The sequence below is a fragment of the Staurois parvus genome, unplaced genomic scaffold (assembly GCF_062004578.1).
Source record: "Staurois parvus isolate SC_StPar_1 unplaced genomic scaffold, SC_StPar_1.0 ptg000120l, whole genome shotgun sequence".
Lineage (NCBI taxonomy): Eukaryota > Metazoa > Chordata > Amphibia > Anura > Ranidae > Staurois > Staurois parvus.
The window spans coordinates 1,527,100-1,545,166 of record NW_028317916.1 but is presented as its reverse complement, the minus strand read 5'-3'; the positions used below and the strand labels follow the sequence as shown (position 1 = coordinate 1,545,166).

Here is an 18,067-nt window from a genome sequence, read left to right as displayed (position 1 = left end):
TGGGCTGAACACAGATGACTGGGACAGCTGCCTAAACCTAGATAACATACCACTTTGAAGTGTTACTCTATGAGAGTCCTATTGTTGGTCAGAAATATTAGAGGAAAATAGCTTGAAGGCTATGTCATGAGGACATAAGAGTGTAAGTATATAACCTTAATATACAGCTAAATCTAAAATGCATTCAAATGACCTATAAAACATAACAGGGGAAATTATCAGCAGGAATTAGCAATAACAACTACAAAATGTATTAAAATAATTGGGGACATATTTAATTGAAAATAAGTATTAAAGAGATATACATTTATTTTATTATATTTTGCAGTTTAGTGCGATTGGTAAATCCATATATATATTTTATTATTTTTGCAGAAAAATCTTGAGGTGAAAGTCTGTGTTTAAAGCTGAACTCCATGCAGATAGAAAAGACACGAGCGGCTGCAGCAATGTATTCTTTAATAAATAAGAAATATCTTTTTGAATGCAATTAGTGTAGAGCTCTTGCATTAAACTTCACCTTCTGGCTGAAAGTTATAAATATAAAATACTCATCTGCAATATTTTATTTTTATTTTATTAAATAAAAAAAACAATTTCAGTGCTGAAAATTATAATGTAAGAAAAAAATATACACAAAACATTAAATAATTCCTGAAAGTTCCAATATTGGCAAATCCAGCTGTATGACGACAAATGAGTGTATGCATTGGTATTTAAACAAGGATAGCAGAGGTTGTGGCTGCAACCAGTTCCCTACATTGAGGGCCTATAGGGGATACATAGCTATATCCAAAATCCCTCTTCATCTCCATCACCTTGAGTATGCGTGCTGCTAAATTGCTTCTCCTGGAAGAGAGAGGGCATGCTGTGCAAAGTGGAGGGGATTACAGGCGTTAACGCAGCCTTTTTCAACCAGGGTGCCCAAGCACCCTGGGGTGCCTTAATGTTTCTTCAGGAGTGCCTTGGCAAAATGTCTAAAAATTGGCCAAAACTTGTACACAAGCCAGTGGATGGAGCAAGCCTGCCTTTTAGTTACACAAAGCCACAGGTTTTCATTGTGCACCATTACAACCTTCTAGCCGCCTGCATCGTGGCAACCAATGAAATCATAAGTTGATAAGGAGGATCTCAGCTGCCTGCACAGCATCTTAGTTTGGCCCTCCCCTGCCCCTCTCCATCAGTGCTGGGGTCACGTTAGCTCAGTGATGGAGAAAAACTGCGGGAGAAGAGAAACACTGGAATACTACTCAGTACTAGTGTGCAAAAGTGTATATGCTTTGGAAGAATAAATTACCTCTAATGTTGGGTGTCCTACATGTGTGGATGTTGCTGCCATTAGAATAGTTTTTCACATTTTAGAATGGGGTGCATCAAGACTGTCCATAATTTTAAAGGGTGCCTTGAGAGAAAAAAGGTTGAGAAACACTGTGTTAGGGGTTGGGGATTAAACCCCAATTTTCACATTTTAGAATGGGGTGCCCTTTTAAAGTTATGGACAGTCTTGAGGCACCCTATTTTAGAACGGGGTGCCTCAAGACTGTCCATAATTTTAAAGGGTGCCTCAGGACTGTCCATAATTTTAAAGGGTGCCTTGACGGAAAAAAGGTTGAGAAACACTGTGTTAGGGGTTGTGGATTAAATCCTAATTTTCACATTTTAGAATGGGGTTCCCTTTTAAAATTATGGACAGTCTTGAGGCACCCCATTTTAGAATGCTGTGCCTCAAGACTGTCCATAATTTTAAAAGGTGCCTCAGGACTGTCCATACTTTTAAAAGGTGCCTCAGGACTGTCCATAATTTTAAAGGGTGCCTTGACTGAAAAAATGTTGAGAAACACTGTTAGGGGTTGGGGATTAAAATGGTACTAAATGCAAAATCAAAAAATGACATATGTGATGCAGTCTGTCACTAGCATTAACAAAGGACTCCCCACTGTTTCAACTTCCTGTAACAAACCTAACTGTGCAGCAAAAGTGGAAGCTAGAGGGTTGACACAAACTTTTTCACACTGACAGGTGTGCTTACAATGGGCAGCTTGCATTACATTTGGTTAAAACTTTTGCCAAAAGGAAAAAAAGTGTCTATAGGTGCTAAAAAAATGTTGGCTGGAGTTTGACTTGTATCTGTTAGCCACTTATCAAAAATCCATCTAAATCTATTAGTCCATCCAACACTACACTCTTCACAAAATGCTGCTTCCAAGGGTGTCTCAGGTGCTCCTCCATGGATAAAGTGTTTTACTGGCTGGATCTCCAGGTGAAAATAAAGACAAGCAAAAACTTAAAACAGAAAACGAATGCAGCCACCACATGTAATGATTGGTAAATTGCAAATGATTATTTTTTTTTGTTTAAGGGTTTAGATACATTTTAAGGGAAAAGGATTATGAAGATTGGGGTTTTAGGTAGAGGATGTAATAGAATGGCATGTTAGCTGCAAGTAATAGCAGCTTAGAGCAGTTATAGGACTGAAGGTCAGAGTTCTTGCTCATATCTTCCCTACTGGGTGTCCAGATCTATATCAAGTTTGATAATATAGGCATATATCAGATTTGGGTATTGGCATAAAGACAAGACTTAGAGAGGTTTGTGTCAGTGAGGTGGATTTAGCAAAGGAGCAGTAGAGACTATTCACTTTGCAAGTCAATGTTCACTTTGTAAAAGCTTAGTAAATAGAGTGAAATTGTGTTCAATGCCAGTAATATACAAGGAAAAAAATAGCTTTTTTATTAATTTTTTTTGCACATGGTTGTAAGCAAAATTTCACTATATTTAATAAGTTCAATGAACATTTACTTTGCCACATTTCTACTAGTTTAGTAAATCAACCCTAGATTATAGCTTGTTTAGCTGTATTTCTCCTGTGGATTACAGGACAGCGGTTTGTTGTGCACTCCTGTGACCCATTTTCAGCCGACAGCAGGCTAAAGCTCGCTGTCGGCTGGCGTCACGGAGCTGGCCCAGGCTGGGGAAGAATCTCGATCATCCTGATCAGCAGTGTCTGATCGCTCAGTTCTCACACTTAGAGCCGGCGGGGGACAGATGCAGCATCTGATCGATGCTGCATCCACCTAGGTAAGTATGATATAAATTAAAAAACAAAACCCATGCTTCACTTTTAACCTTTCTACAGTATATGTTCATATGTCTTATTTGCTTTATTGTTGCAGCTTTAGTTAGTAGCAGGTGTTACACATTTTTGAGCCAACCGTGGTTTTGTTCAGCCAATTTCCTTCAATAGCTGCACAAGGGAGCGATATCTCACTTTTAGAATACCGAATCTTGTTTTCTCAGCTTATTCCACATATAACAACTAACAGTCCAAGAATTCTGGATGGCTCTAATACGATAACAGGGACGTTCTGACCATTTGGGGTTTTGAAGCCTGTGTAGCTACAAAGAAACACTCTGCACTATTGGCAAGATGTTGAATTGTTTTAAACAATGGTCTAATTGCACAAATGTACTTGCCTTGCTGCAACAGTCATGACCTAACCTAATTTATTTTGCTAAACTCTATTTATGAAAGAATCACAAGCAGCTGAATCCAAAGGAACAAGTTGGAATATGCATAACGTAAGAGAAAAAAGTCTGAAGTGGACATACTGCATTCGGAATCAGCATAATACTATTATAAACAGACTTGGAATAAATAAATATTAATCCATATGAGATACAAAACAGATGACTAGCACTAGAATGACATTTATCTATCTTGACAACAAGGAGGAAAAAAGGTATGCATATTGCTACATGGCATACTCAGTACTTAATGCATATTAAAAGAAAATGATGTCCTTTCTAATAGTATACGAAGCTAAACATATGTGTATTTTGGTATTTAGTTTATGCTGTTTTATGTCAGTGATGCTACAACATGAATTATGTATTCACTAGTTAACACAATCAGATAACAAGAAGAGGCTTATGCGCTAACAAAGCAGAAGTATGAAGCTGTACAAAACATCAAGAGCATCCCTTCATGGGAGGTAGATCTATGAAATATGTGACAAGAGCAGTGCCAGATTACCAAATAGACAGAGTAGGCACTGGCCTAAGGGCCCCACGACAATGGATCAAAATTAATGGTGCACGAAATAAAAATTCTGGTGCCGAAAACCGAAAATTCAAAATGCAATTGTATTTAATGGTTTTTTGGGTTTTTTTTCACTGTCCCTTTAAAAAATGTTTTAATCACTTTTATTCTTATCACAAGAAATGCATGCATCCCTTGTGATAGAAATAATTAGTGACAGGTCCTCTTTATGGAGAGATATGGGGTGAATAAGACCCCACATCTCTCCTCTGCAATGTAAAGCATTGGATCAAAAAAAGCATTGATCTAGTGCTTTAAAAAAAAATAAAAATGGCTGGAACCAGAAGTGACTAAAACACTGAAAAACTCATGTTTTTAACTTGACTTTACATAGCTAACGTTACCAGTGTTATTAAAACGCCCCATGTGCATGGAGCCTGAAGCTTTCATAAATTGTTTACAAAAGATAGAAAAAATTAATCAACTCCAAGAAATGAAAACCTTACATTAAAGTCGCTATAGAGAAAATACTGTATTAATGTAATGTACCCAATAACAACTTAAAAGTGCATAAAACATCATATTCTTCAGCTGTCAGTTTCAAAAAACTTTGGTGCAATCTACGTACATGTAATGTACAGTTGTGATGGTCGTCTCCATCTAGCAGCCAACATGCACACTACTTAGTCCAATGTTATCCCACTAGAGCTCACAAACATGAGAAAACTCCAGTAACCTGCCAGAGGGGGACACCAAGGTTCTGACTCCCTAGGGGCCTTCACAGAGTTTATTCTGGCGCTGGACAAAAGTTCAAGTGATTCTAAAGGCTTATTTTTTTTTTAATTAACAAACATATCTATATTTACCTGCTGTGTGCAGTGGTTCTGTACAGAGCAGCCCAGGTCCTCCTCTTTCACGGGGTCCCCCGCCAGCACTTCTGGCCCCCCCGCCTGTCAGGTGCCCCCACAGCAAGCAGCTTGCTATGGGGGCACTCGCTGCTCTCTGTGTCCATTCACGCAGGGAGCCGTGGCTCGGCCCCGCCTCCTCTCTCTTCTCATTAGCTCACTGGCTGTGATTGACAGCAGTGGGAGCCAATGGCTCCTGCTTCTGTCTTAGCCAAGGAGAAGAGGGAGTCCCGGCATAGCTGAGACTCCATTGCACATCGCTGGATCAAGAGGGGGCTTAGGTGAATATTAGAGGGGCTGGAGGCGCTGCTACACACAGGTTTTTTACCTTCATGCATAGAATGAAGCTTTTACAACCACTTTCAGCTTTAGTCATCTCCATGAATGGGAGGTTGAACCCAGCTCATATGGTCCCCATCAAACCCTGATATACTAAAGTGTGAAACAATGTAAAGCATGATGCAGTAAAGTGGATCTGGGCCTGATTTACTAACGTTACACATGTTGTGAGGCAAACTAACCTCTATTAATTTCAAGCACCTAATCATCCACAGGTAAATTTAAAGTTAAACTTCAGGCAGATATAACAAAAACTGATATATCATTAAATACAAGCAGTGTAAGTACCTGAATTTGACCTGGTATCAGCCTGTTGCAGTCCACTGTACAGCAGAACAGGACTGGGAGAAGGAGAAACAACACATGGAGGCAATCAGATGTGCTGCGTTGGTCATCTACTGATATGCTGATAAATGATAGCAGATTGACAAAGCTTCTCCTATCATTGTCAAACCACATGATGGACATATGAGAGTGACAGAAGTTTGTTGGCACATGGCGAAGGCAAGGGAAAGTGACACTTGAAATGCTGTTAAAATTGATTTTTTCGTTTCTGTAAGGGCTTGTGTATACTGCCTATTTATTTGTAGCTGTACACTGATTATTGTTAGGTAAAAGTTTTCAGCACTCATTCACACAGATGGTGAACATTTTCTGTGATTTTGGAAAGGTTTTTTTTTGCATGTTTACACGTGTTTTTTGGGATGTTTTAAGCTTAAAGTGAATGTAAAGGCAGATTTTTTAAAAATAACAAACACATTATACTTACCTGCTCTCTGCAATGGTTTTGCACAAAGCAGCCCTAATCGTCCTCATCTCGAGTCCCCAGCAGGCGCTCCTGGCCCCTTCCTCCTGCCAAGTGCCCCCGCAGCAAGCAGCTTGCTATGGGGGCAACCGAGCTGCTGCTCTGTGTGTTCATTCACACACAGACGCGGCTCAGCTATGCCCCTGCTCTCTCCTCATTGGCTTACTGGCTGTGATTGATAGTAGAGGGAGCCAATGGCTCCTGCTGCCGTCTCAACCAAAGAGAAGGGAGAAACCCGGGACAGCTGAAGCGCTCGTACACATCGCTGATCGAGATGGGGCTCAGGTAGGTGTTGGGTTGGGGGGGACTGCAGCACACAGAAGGCTTTTTACCTTCATGCATAAAATGCATGTAAAGCCAATATAAAGCTAGTTACAAGGAGAAGGACAGGGAACAAGCTGTGCAAAAAAATATGTGTTAAGCGCTTCCATTGAAATCAATAGGAGCCAAAAATGCACAACTCTGCCCCAAAGAAGCTCATGGACCTATCCTGAACTTAGAACACCAAACTTCAAGTGACATGATTCTCAAGTGTGAACAGACACATTTATATTTTGAATGGAAATCTTGATGGTAAACTGGTATTAAATCCAAAACCAAAAATGGAATATATTGAAGCTTACCAATCATTAGATGTGGTGGCTACATTTCTTTTCTTTTTGTAATGCTTTTTCTCTCTGTTTTCACCTGGTGATCTGGCCATTAACCTCCCTGGCGGTATTCCTGAGTGTAGCTCGGGGTAAAGTTTCTATACCAAAAGCGGTAACTCTGAGCTACACTCGGGCTTACCATGCGGCGCTGCATAGGGAGTCCCAGCAGAGCTTACCTTGTCCTTCGCTCCCGCGATGTGTCACCTGCAGCGTCCCCGGCCATCTCCTCTGGCTGATGCCGGCATCCGGCTTCTGTGTTCCGGTCCCTGTGACATTGGGACGTGCGGGCGCCGCTGGCGGCGGCGGGAAATTTGAAAATTTAAAAAAATTAATTCATGTCATTTTTTTCAAAACGAATTTTACATAGTTAAGCATTGCTGTTTCAAAGCATTTCACTTACATTTTGTCCCTAGTGCTTTGTCCTGTCCCCTGTCTGCATTTTGACTGTTCTTTCTGCCTGGAAACTTAGAAAAGTCCATGGCATCCAAAAAGCGTCCCTTTAGGTCAAAAGCGGTTTTAGACCGGCTAGAGAACAGCGATAGTAAATCAAAACCACTTGCAGAATTGAGTGATAATGATTTGTGGAGAAATTCGTCATCAGACACTGAAAACAATTTTGCGACTTTGCTCAGCGATGTGCGAACTTGGCGCTATATTTCAAATTTCAGTGTTTTTGGTTTGATTATATTATTGAATTAAATGTAATATTATTATATTATTATTTTTTATGATTATTTATTAAATTATAATTTATGATTTAGTGTTTCAAATTTTATCATACCCGGGATGTTTACTAGACTCTTGTTCGGACAGATTTCAGTGAGTTATTCCTAAATATTACAGCCTACAATAAAAAAACGACATATTTCCATGCAAAATAATGGTACCGCTTTCAGCACCAAAAATCTGAAATAATCATACCGCCAGGAAGGTTAACACATCTCCTGTATTAGGGTACCCCCTACACTAGATGAATGAACACAGGGGCAGCTCTGGACAGTAGCATTGTCAGTCTGGGGTGAAAGGAGTGTTAGATAGACTAGAAGATTTAGATATACTAACAAATTGAAGTCAAACTCCAGCTAATGCTTTTTTAAGCAGTTACAGCAAACAGTTTTTTTCCTTTTGGGATAAAGGTTTTACATGAATAAACAAAACCTGATCATTGTGAGCAACCCTGTCAGTGGTAAATGGTTTGTTTTAACACTTTCAACTTTTGCAGGAGAGCTTGCTCTGTTGAAAAAAATGATAGACTTACCGGCCAGATAAACAGAAGAAAAAAAGAAAACTAATGCAGCCACTACATCTAAGAATTGGTAAGCTACAATATAATAAATGTTTGCTTTTGGGTTTAATACTGCTTTAAGTGTTAAAGTGCTTTTGGGAATCATTCAGGTGTGAATGAGGTCTTAAGATGGTAATGAATAAAACATGTTTTACCACAACACTTGAAATCTGTGATCCTTCTCTAGACCCGTACACAAATGTCTCCTTAACCTGGGAGCACAAGTTTGTAGAACTAGGATTTGCTATTGTAGACAGGGAAGTCTAGCACGTGACTAAAGCAATTGCAAGGTTGTCACACTTGTCTTCATTCTGAATTATGTAATATGACAGCTTTGCTTGGTATCATCATCAGAGGCAGTGGGAAAATTAAAGAAAAATCCAAGAATTCAGCTACAAAACATTACCTCTGGTGTGCTAGAGAGAAGACATCTATTGTCTGGTTGAACCTGCCTGCATTGACCTGAAATTAAAATATTGGTTTTCAATTGACTCACTTAACTAACTCATCCCCTTGTGAACCGATATCATGTTGATGCTTTACCACTGTTCCAGGAAGATCTATGGCTAACAATGGCACCAAGCTCAGCCAAGGATATGTGTCAGCAGCCGTGACATTCTGAGGTATGGGTGTACCACCAGTAGTGTGAAGAAAAGCAGGACATGTGGTTGAAAGGAAATCATAAAATGACTCATGCAGGAAGTGGGCTCTCTAATCCCTCTATGAACTGCAGGAATGAAAAAATTGTTGATAAAACTATTTAAATTAACAACTTGCCCTCCTGAGGATTTATCCCCCTTCCTGACCAGGCCATTTTTTGCGTTACGGCGCTGTGTTACTTTAACTGACAATTGCGCGGTCATGCAATTCTGCACCCAAATTAAAAATGCGTTCTTTTTTTCCCACAAATTGAGCTTTCTTTCGGTGGTATTTCATCGCCTGTGCGTTTATTTTTTGCGCCATAAAAAAAGAAAAGACCGACAATTTTGAGAAATAAACAATATTTTTTACTTTTTGCTATTAAACATGTCCAGTAAAAAAATTTTAAAAATCAAATTTCGTCATACATTTACGCAAAATTGTATTCTGCTACATATCTTTGCTAAGAAAAATCCCAATGGGTGTAAATTAATTGGTTTGTGTGAAAGTTATAGCATTTACAAATGGTGGTATATATACCGTGATTTTTTTTTTCATTTTGACTAGTAATTGCGGTGATCAGCGACTTATAGCAGGACTGTGGCGGACATTCTGACACTGGGGGGAACTGACCTGGTGTCACTGACATCCCCAATGACAACAATACAGTGATCAGTGCTAAAAAAGAAGTACTGATACTGTACTATTGGCACTGGGCAACATGTGTGCTGGGAGCGTTTTACTAGGGGGTGGGATGTGTGTGCTTCACTGTAATCACACTGCTGTGGATGGCTGTGCTGTGCACAGCCATCCACAGCAGTGTGTCCGAGCTGACAGGGAGGAGGACTGTTAGTAAACAAAACAGTCCTCCTCCCAATCTGAAATCCTCGGAAATCACCGGGCGCCGGCAAGTAATTACGGCCAGAGCCCGTTGACTGACAGCCGCAGCCGCGAATGGTGGCGAGGGTAGGGCACGTGTGCTGCTCGCATGTGCTCCCTACCTGGAAATACAAAATCACGTATATATGTGATTTTGCGCACCGCTGCCGCCCTGTAGCAGTATTTCTGCTATAAGGCAGTCGGCAAGCGGTTAAACAAATTTAGGATGAACACAGAGGTTCTCTTGTTATAAAACCCATTCTACAAAAAGCTGTTTATTTGTGTCCTTTTCTAAGAGCAATACGACATATTATGGACCCTAGGTGACAACCATCTAATTCAGGGTAACCACTTGGACAATGCACATTGTACATGGCTAGGAGGCCTTAAGCCGGGTACAAACTGGGAACTGAGGAGTTCGTGAGAAGGTCTCTGCACTAACGAAGCAAACACCACCTCCTCGCTAGAACACTCCGGTCAGCACTTGCAGCCGCTGGCTGAGAGAGCTGATCAGATGCTGGTTGGCTGGTGGTTTTCCAGCAAGCCTGTTCTACAGAAGCCAACCATAAGATCAGCTTCTGTCAAACAAGGGCCTGCACACATGGGCCGAATGTCGGATGGTATCTACTGTACTGGCTGACTTTGGCTAACATTCGGCCCGTGTGTTCGTAGCTTAAGAATGGTATTCTGACAAAACTGAATAATTGCCCATCTTTATTACAGCTAGACAAGAATACCTGATGAAGGAAAGAGTCCAGAATTGCTCTCCACCCTCTTACAAGTAGCCAGCAGTAAACCATTAGCACAGTAGCCAAAGGTGACATACTGCAGACTAGCAACTGGCCAAACATATCCTTCTTCATGTCTGCCTTGGAATGGTAAATGTAGAAATAAGTCAGCAGTTAATAAACCCACTTTCCTTAGGATTCACAGATACCATGAAGTAATAATCTAACAAAATCATCTTTTTCCCAGGTTTTCGATATAATAACTCAAAGAATCTGCATGTTTATCAGACAGGAGCTGGGACTACTCATTAGGAAAATGAATACAGGTGTAGCCATTGTTGAATAGCTGTGTTGACTTATAGAGCATGCACCAATTTACACTAGGTTGAATCACTAATCCCTACATAAAAGCTCTCGCGTAATGCAAATGCTGTAAAAACTTAAGGAAGTGATAAGTGTGTTTACTATGTTGTGTAATTCTCACCTAGTGAGCTCTGACTTAGAACTGAAAGCAAGAGAGTCGATCAAGTCAAAACCTCTGGTGTGTATTCTTGTTCTAGGTCAGTGACTCCAAACAGTATTACAACCATTAGCAGGACAGATAAGCAACTAGCATTTTCATAAAGATATCAACATGACAGCCTTCATATTTCTCTCCTGTTTTCTTTAAAGGATATCTGTACACAGGGCCGTGGATAAGGGAGTACCACCAGTCCTCCTGTACGGGGCCCAGGCCAGCAGGGGGGCCCAGGCAGTTGAGTGAATCAGATGTGGGCTGGGAGGGTGATTGGCACAGCACGGGGGCAATCACTGGAACCAATCTCCTGTATGGTGCTCTCTCTCTGCAGTAGCTTTCTTCTCCTCTCCCTCCCGCTTTCAGCTGCTGCAGAGAGAGCCAAACAGGGGAGATGGATTCCAGTAATTGCATCCCTGCCACATCCATCACCCTTCCTGTGCATGATGCAATTCCCCCTTATGTCCAAGCCCCCCTGTGTGCCCCCACCCCCACAGTGCTGCCAGCTTCCCTCCTCTTCTTCCCACCGGCAGCTTCAAGCACACAGTAGGATCCTTCAGGATAGAGTGTGGGGGAAGCGTCCAGTAAATATTTAATCTTTACCAGCCCCTTTCTTTCCTGAAGGAACACAATGAGTGATCGGTAACAATCACTTGCTATGTTCATTCATAAATGAAGCATAGGAAATTGTTTTTTTTGGGCGGGGGGGAGGGGCCCCATCAGGTTGACTTATGGGGCCCCGTTTTTTCTAACAGCAGCCTTGCCTGTACATACAAGAAAAATACAGTTATACCACCGTACACCCTTCTTCTACCCAACATGCATATTTCAGGTGGAGGGGATACTTTGGGTTAAGGGGTGTAGGCCAAAAAGAAAACTAGTTTTTTTGTCTAGTCCAGTCCTTTTGGGTAGGTTTATACTTCCACAATACAATTTTGATCCAACTTTCAGTGTGATTATGTAGTGCTACTTGGATGCTACTTTGATTTAACCTTGATAAGATTTGTATTTTCTATGGAGCCCAAACTGCACTGGAATCACACCAAAGTAGTACAGGTACTTTTTACAATAAGTCGCATTGATGTGAGTAGACCTCATTAAAAATAATGGGGTTTGCCTTGTCATGCAATTCTGTGTGATTTAAAGTCAAATCTGAAATCTCACTACTGCAAACCAGGCCTTACTACAGGCTGCAAACTTTCAGCAGAAAAAGTAACAATGTTTACCCAACTGTCCACAAAGGGACTCTTGGCACATTTTGTCAAATTGTTTAACCACTTGAGCTTCGGAAGGTTTTACCCCCTTTTTTACTATTTTGAACTGTGCTACTTTAACTGGTAATTGTGTGATCATGCTATGTTGTACCCAAATTATATTTGCACCATCATCTTCACACAAATAGACCTTTCTTTTGGTGGTATTCAATCACCACAGTTTTTTTTACATTTTGTCATATAAACAAAAAAATACAGAAACTCTTGAAAAAAAATTTTTTTTTACTTTCTGCTATAAAAAACATCTTACGGATAATAAAAAAAAAATATTTCTTGATCAGCAACATACAGTGAGACTATGATAGTGTGGTGGGCAATCTGACACTAACTTACACTGGCTGGAAGGTACACTCACTGATTAACTGACACTGACATCGTCAGTGACAATAATACAGTGATCAGTGATAATACTATACACTGTCATTGTATTAATGACACTGGCTGGGAAGGGGTTACCATCTCAGGGTTTGATGTGTATAATATATGCTGCTTTTTACTAAATATCTGTTTTTTCCTTCTCTGTACAGAGCTGTGTGTGTGTCAACACAGGGCTCTGGGTTGTGATTAGACACAGCTGATCAGCAGGTCTGAACCCTATTTACAAAATCCCACTGTGTCCAATCACAGCAGGAGTTGCCCCGGGAAGGGGGGGGTATGAGTGCCCTGAACCCGGAAGAAGGTGCCGACATACAGATACGTGATTATAAAATTACTGTGGGTGGTTGGCAAGTGGTTAAAGGTTAAACCTCAGGAATGGCAGGTGTTTATCATGCATTTCTCAAAACATGGTAGTTTGTATACATGCATTATTCAATGCATAACATGATTTTGGAATTATTTACAGTGAGGGAAATAAGTATTTGATCACCTGATGATTTTGAATGTTTGCCCACTCACAAAGAAATGATCAGTCTAAAAATCAAATGGTAGGTGTATTGTAATACTGCAAGACAGAATATATAAAAAAACTCAAAAGAAGTGCATGTCTAACAAATGATACACTGATTTGCATGTTCATGAGGGAAATAAGTATTTGATCCCCTATCATTCAGCAGGATTTCTGGCTACCAGGTGTCTTTCATACAGGTAACAAGCTGAGATTAGAAGCAGTCTCTTAAAGGGAGTGCTGCTAATCTCATTGTGTTACCTGTATAAAAGACACCTGTCCACAAGAGCAATCAAACAATCAGATTCCAAACTGTCCACCATGGCAAAGACCAAAGAGCTGTCCAAGGATGTCAGGGACAAGACTGAAGATCTACACAAGGCTGGACTGGGCTACCAAACTATCGCCAAGCAGCTTGGTGAGAAGGTGACAACAGTTGGTGTAATCATTCGCAGATGGAAGAAACTCAAAACAACTGTCAGTCTCCCTAGGTCTGGTGCACCATGCAAGATCTCACCTCGTGGAGTGTCAATGATCATGAGAACAGTGAGGAATCATCCCAGAACTACACGTGAGGATCTTGTCAATGATCTCCAGGCAGCTGGAACCACAGTCACCAAGAAAACAATTGGTAACACTCTACTCCGACAAGGATTGAAATCCTGCAGTGCCCGCAAGGTCCCTCTGCTCAAGAAAGCACATGTCCAGGCCCGTCTGAAGTTTGCCACTGAACATCTGAATGATGCAGAGGAGGACTGGTTGAAAGTGTTGTGGTCAGATGAGACCAAAATCGAGATCTTTGCCATCAACTCAACTCGCCGTGTTTGGATTAGGAGGAATACTGCCTATGACCCCAAGAACACCATCCCAACTGTCAAATATGGTGTTGGAAACATTCTGCTTTGGATGGGGCAATGTACCGTCAAATCTTGGGTGAGAACCTTCTTCCCTCAGCCAGGGCATTGAAAATGGGTCATGGATGGTGTTCCAGCATGACAATGACCCAAAACACAAGGCCAAGGCAACAAAGGAGTGGCTCAAGAAGAAGCACCTTAAGGTCTTGGAGTGGTCTAGCCAGTCTCCAGACCTTAATCCGATTGAAAATCTGTAGCCACCAGCCACCAAACCTTAATGGCTTGGAGAGGATCTGCCAAGAGGAGTGGGCCAAAATCCCTCCTGAGATGTGTGCAAACCTGGTGGCCAACTACAGGAAACGGCTGACCTCTGTGATTGCCAACAAGGGATTTGCCACCAAGTTCTAAGTCATGTTTTGTGAAGGGGATCAAATATGTATTTCCCTTATGAACATACAAATCAGTGCATCATTTGTTAGACATGCATTTCTTTTGAATTTTTTGTTGCTATTCTGTCTCTCAGTGTTACAATACTCCTACCATTTGATTTTTAGACTGATCATTTCTTTGTGAGTGGGCAAACATTCAAAATCAGCAGCGGATCAAATACTTATTTCCTTCACTGTATTATCAATTACAGGTACTTATATAGCACTGTCAATTTACGCAGCACTTTAAATATATATTGTATATTCACAACAATTCCTAACCCTCAAGGGGCATACAGTCTAGAGATCTCTAACACACATTCATACATACACATACTAGGGCCAATATAGAAAGGATCAGATTTACCTACCAGCATGTCTTTGAAGTGTGGGAGGAAACTGGACTACCCGGAGGAAACCCATGCAGGCACAGGGAGAACATACAAACTCCAGGCAGGTGGTGCTGCGGCTAGGATTCAAACCAATGACCCTAGTACTGCCAGGTGGAAGTGCTAACCATTCAGCCACTGTGCTGCCCATGATGACAATAAAAATATGCACACATACATTCAGAGAGAGCAGGTGTACTCCATGGGTCTTGCATAAGAGGAAGTTTCCATAAGGGGTTTGTTATAGTCAGTGTTTCCATGGGGAGCAGCCCACCTTCCTCAAGGCTCCACTGAAGCATTGACGATATAAACTCCTTGAACCTTCCTCCTGTTGCAAGTCCCGTGACATGCACCTGCTTTCTCTTTGGAATTCTACACATCATCTTCATGGACTGCACCTGGGCTGCTATCTCAAAAGGCTTGTGTATATAAACTTTGTAACTTTGTATCAATGTAGCCAAAATGCTTTTGTTATCAAGGACAGATTATATTGAACCACTCAATAACAACAATTCTTTCAATGATGGTGATGACAGCCATAATATAATAATATATATGATGGTGATAACAACAACAACAATAATATAATAATATAACAATAGCAATTATAATAATAATAACAACAATGTATTAATGAATGAGTTAAGAGAGAATCCACATTTCTACACTTCCCATGTCTTGCTCATTGCACTGCAAGTCCACATTAGTAGGTGGTAGGATCAGTAGGATGTCCTGTAGAAGTTATCCAGGCTGAAGTTCAGAGGTGTTCTAGCTGTATGCTGGAGTTAGATCAAGCTGCTCTTGGGTCTGTATTAGTTTTACCAAATAGGTAATGGCTACAAGCACTGAAGGTGAAATACGACAAATGGCACATACCTAGAGCCAGGAGCCTTCTATTCCTATATAGTCAATGTAAACTTGAATATAAAGGCTGTAAATCTTTACAAATTGGTTTAGTGAAAGGTTATAATTATATCAGATTTACTAGTTACCCAATTCCCTCACACACCCCTGTACAGTTGCAACATTTGCAAACATTTGGCCCATGTTATCTCAGAAAGGGTATATTAACTCTGGATACACAGTGTAACAAATACAATGACTTCAGGGTTTTATTATACATCCCGTACAGTACGAAGCATATTACCCTCACCTATATTCATATTCTAATATTCAGCTTGAAAATATCAAGAACTCCATCAATCAGCTTGGGCGATGAATGTAATTTCCCATCTAGCGATCAGAATAAAACACCTGGGCCCCAGTGATATCTAGGCAGATATACATATAACTGCAATGTTCCTCTATAGACATCCTATATCTACAATGGACCTGTGTGCAAGCAGGACAAAACCACACTCCTGGCAGCGCCAGCAACTGCTTTGTCAGGAAATTACTGCAATCACTGGAATACTCCAAATTGTTCTGTACGTACTCATTTCTGTACTATGCACTCTGTATTCACCAGATACAAAACTCTGGATTAATAGTCATGTCATTATCATTCACTCTGCGTTCACCAGATTCAAAACTCCAGATTTATACTCGTATCTTTACCATTGATTCTGCATTCACCAGACACAAACTCCAGATTTATACTCATATCTTTACCATTCACTCTGTGGTCACCAGATTCAAAACTCCAGATTTATACTCGTACCTTTACCATTCACTCTGCATTCACCAGATACAAAACTCCAGATTTATACTCATACCTTTACCATTCACTCTGCATTCACCAGAAACAAAACTCCAGATTTGGAGCTGGTTCACACTGGTGTGATTTCTGATGTGACTTGAGTTGCACAGAATTGCATAACAAGGGAAATCACATTATTTTCAACGGTAACCATTCTAATCAATGCGACTCTGTGCAGTGCGCTATTAGAAAAGGTTCCTATGCTCCTTTGGTGTGATTTCAGTACAATTTGGCTCCATAAAATATGCTAACCACATCCAAAGTCGCACTACATCACTGCACTGAAAACTGCATCAAAAGTGCATTGCAATAGTGAAAACCGAGCTTTATACTCCTATCTTTACCATGCACTCTGCATTAATTAGCTACAACACAAAACTCTAGATCAGGGTAGATACAGTTGACACATGGTTAGGGTATATGTACCAGCCATGGTCACCTGCTCATCTACAATCTATATCTTCTGCTGTGCAATGGAATTCTTTTATATGTTGTACAGGTTTCATACAGCTGTAGTACAAGCACAACTATATTACTACATAAACAAATAAATAAAATCAATACATTTATATATATAGATTTTTTTTAAAATATATATATGTGTATGCTGTTATATAAATATATATATATATATATATATATATTCTTTTCCCCCGTATTTTTCTTTGAAATAATAAAAAATTATATATATATGTATATATACACACACACATTATATATATATATATATATATACATACACATAAATGTATATATATTTTTTTCTGTATTTTTCTTTAAAATAAATAAATACAATTATATATATATACATATACATATATAAATACATTTTTGTTTTTAGATATATGTAAATATATGTACACATTTTTCTGTATATTTCTTTAAAAAAAAAAATATATATATATATATACATACACACACATGTATATATATATATATATATATATAAAATGACTGCAGATGACAAGTTAGCACCCCAATGATACAGTTACAGTGCAGTGGAGCAGACCTCTAGCCATATGAACAGATTGGAGGCAGTTTGCCATCCCCCCATAGTCTTGGTCGGTCAGTCTGTATACAGAGATAAGTGGGTGATATGGGGAGGGGGCGCTTACCCCCAACATAGCACCCCTGATAAAAGAATGACACCCATCCACCTGTGAGCTGTCATCCTCCTATCATTCCCAGTCCCTGATCTGTCCTCTAACAAGCAATGAACAATGTAAAAGTATTTGTCGGACTCCATCTGCAGTGGTGAAGTTGGACCCCGGCACAGAGGAGCCAGCCCCCAGTATACAGAGTGTGCCCACAGTGTGCACTGCCCTGACTTCTCACCCACCTGGTAGCAGCCGGAGTAGAGGATGGGATCAGAGCAGAGGGTCCCTCATAGCCTTCCAGTGGTGGGTCAGGAGTCCTCCCTGGGAGCGGAGGAAGGTGGCAGAGAAGTGAGAAGTGCAATGAATGCCGCTCTGCTATTCCCACATGAGCTCCGATTAGTAGATCAGCAGTGAGCTCGGGAATCCAGACTGTGCATGAGGAGGGAGAGAGGGAGGGAGGAGAGAGGAGGGGAGCGGGCTCCTCCTCACCACCGGGGACTACACAGACCAGAGACAGAGGTGCATGGTGGACGGAGGGCAGCCAGTGTGCTGACCACTGCTATCAAGTGTCTCTATTACATTCCTATGGAAGATGACATTATCAGTACAAATAGGAAGAATATTATTGTTGCAGAGTACTGGGCATTATTAATAAGT

The 18,067-nt window shown here is 40.5% G+C and overlaps 1 protein-coding gene across 1 annotated transcript in view; it reads right to left on the bottom strand.

The window, feature by feature from the left end:
• MET (MET proto-oncogene, receptor tyrosine kinase) overlaps window positions 1–17,833 on the bottom strand; it is a 215,901-nt gene extending 198,068 nt beyond the window's left edge. Inside the window, exon 1 of the mRNA XM_089672085.1 lies at window positions 17,653–17,833. The gene's annotated coding sequence lies outside the window, so the exon portion shown is untranslated. The remainder of the gene's footprint in view (window positions 1–17,652) is intronic.
• Window positions 17,834–18,067: the final 234 nt, after the last annotated feature.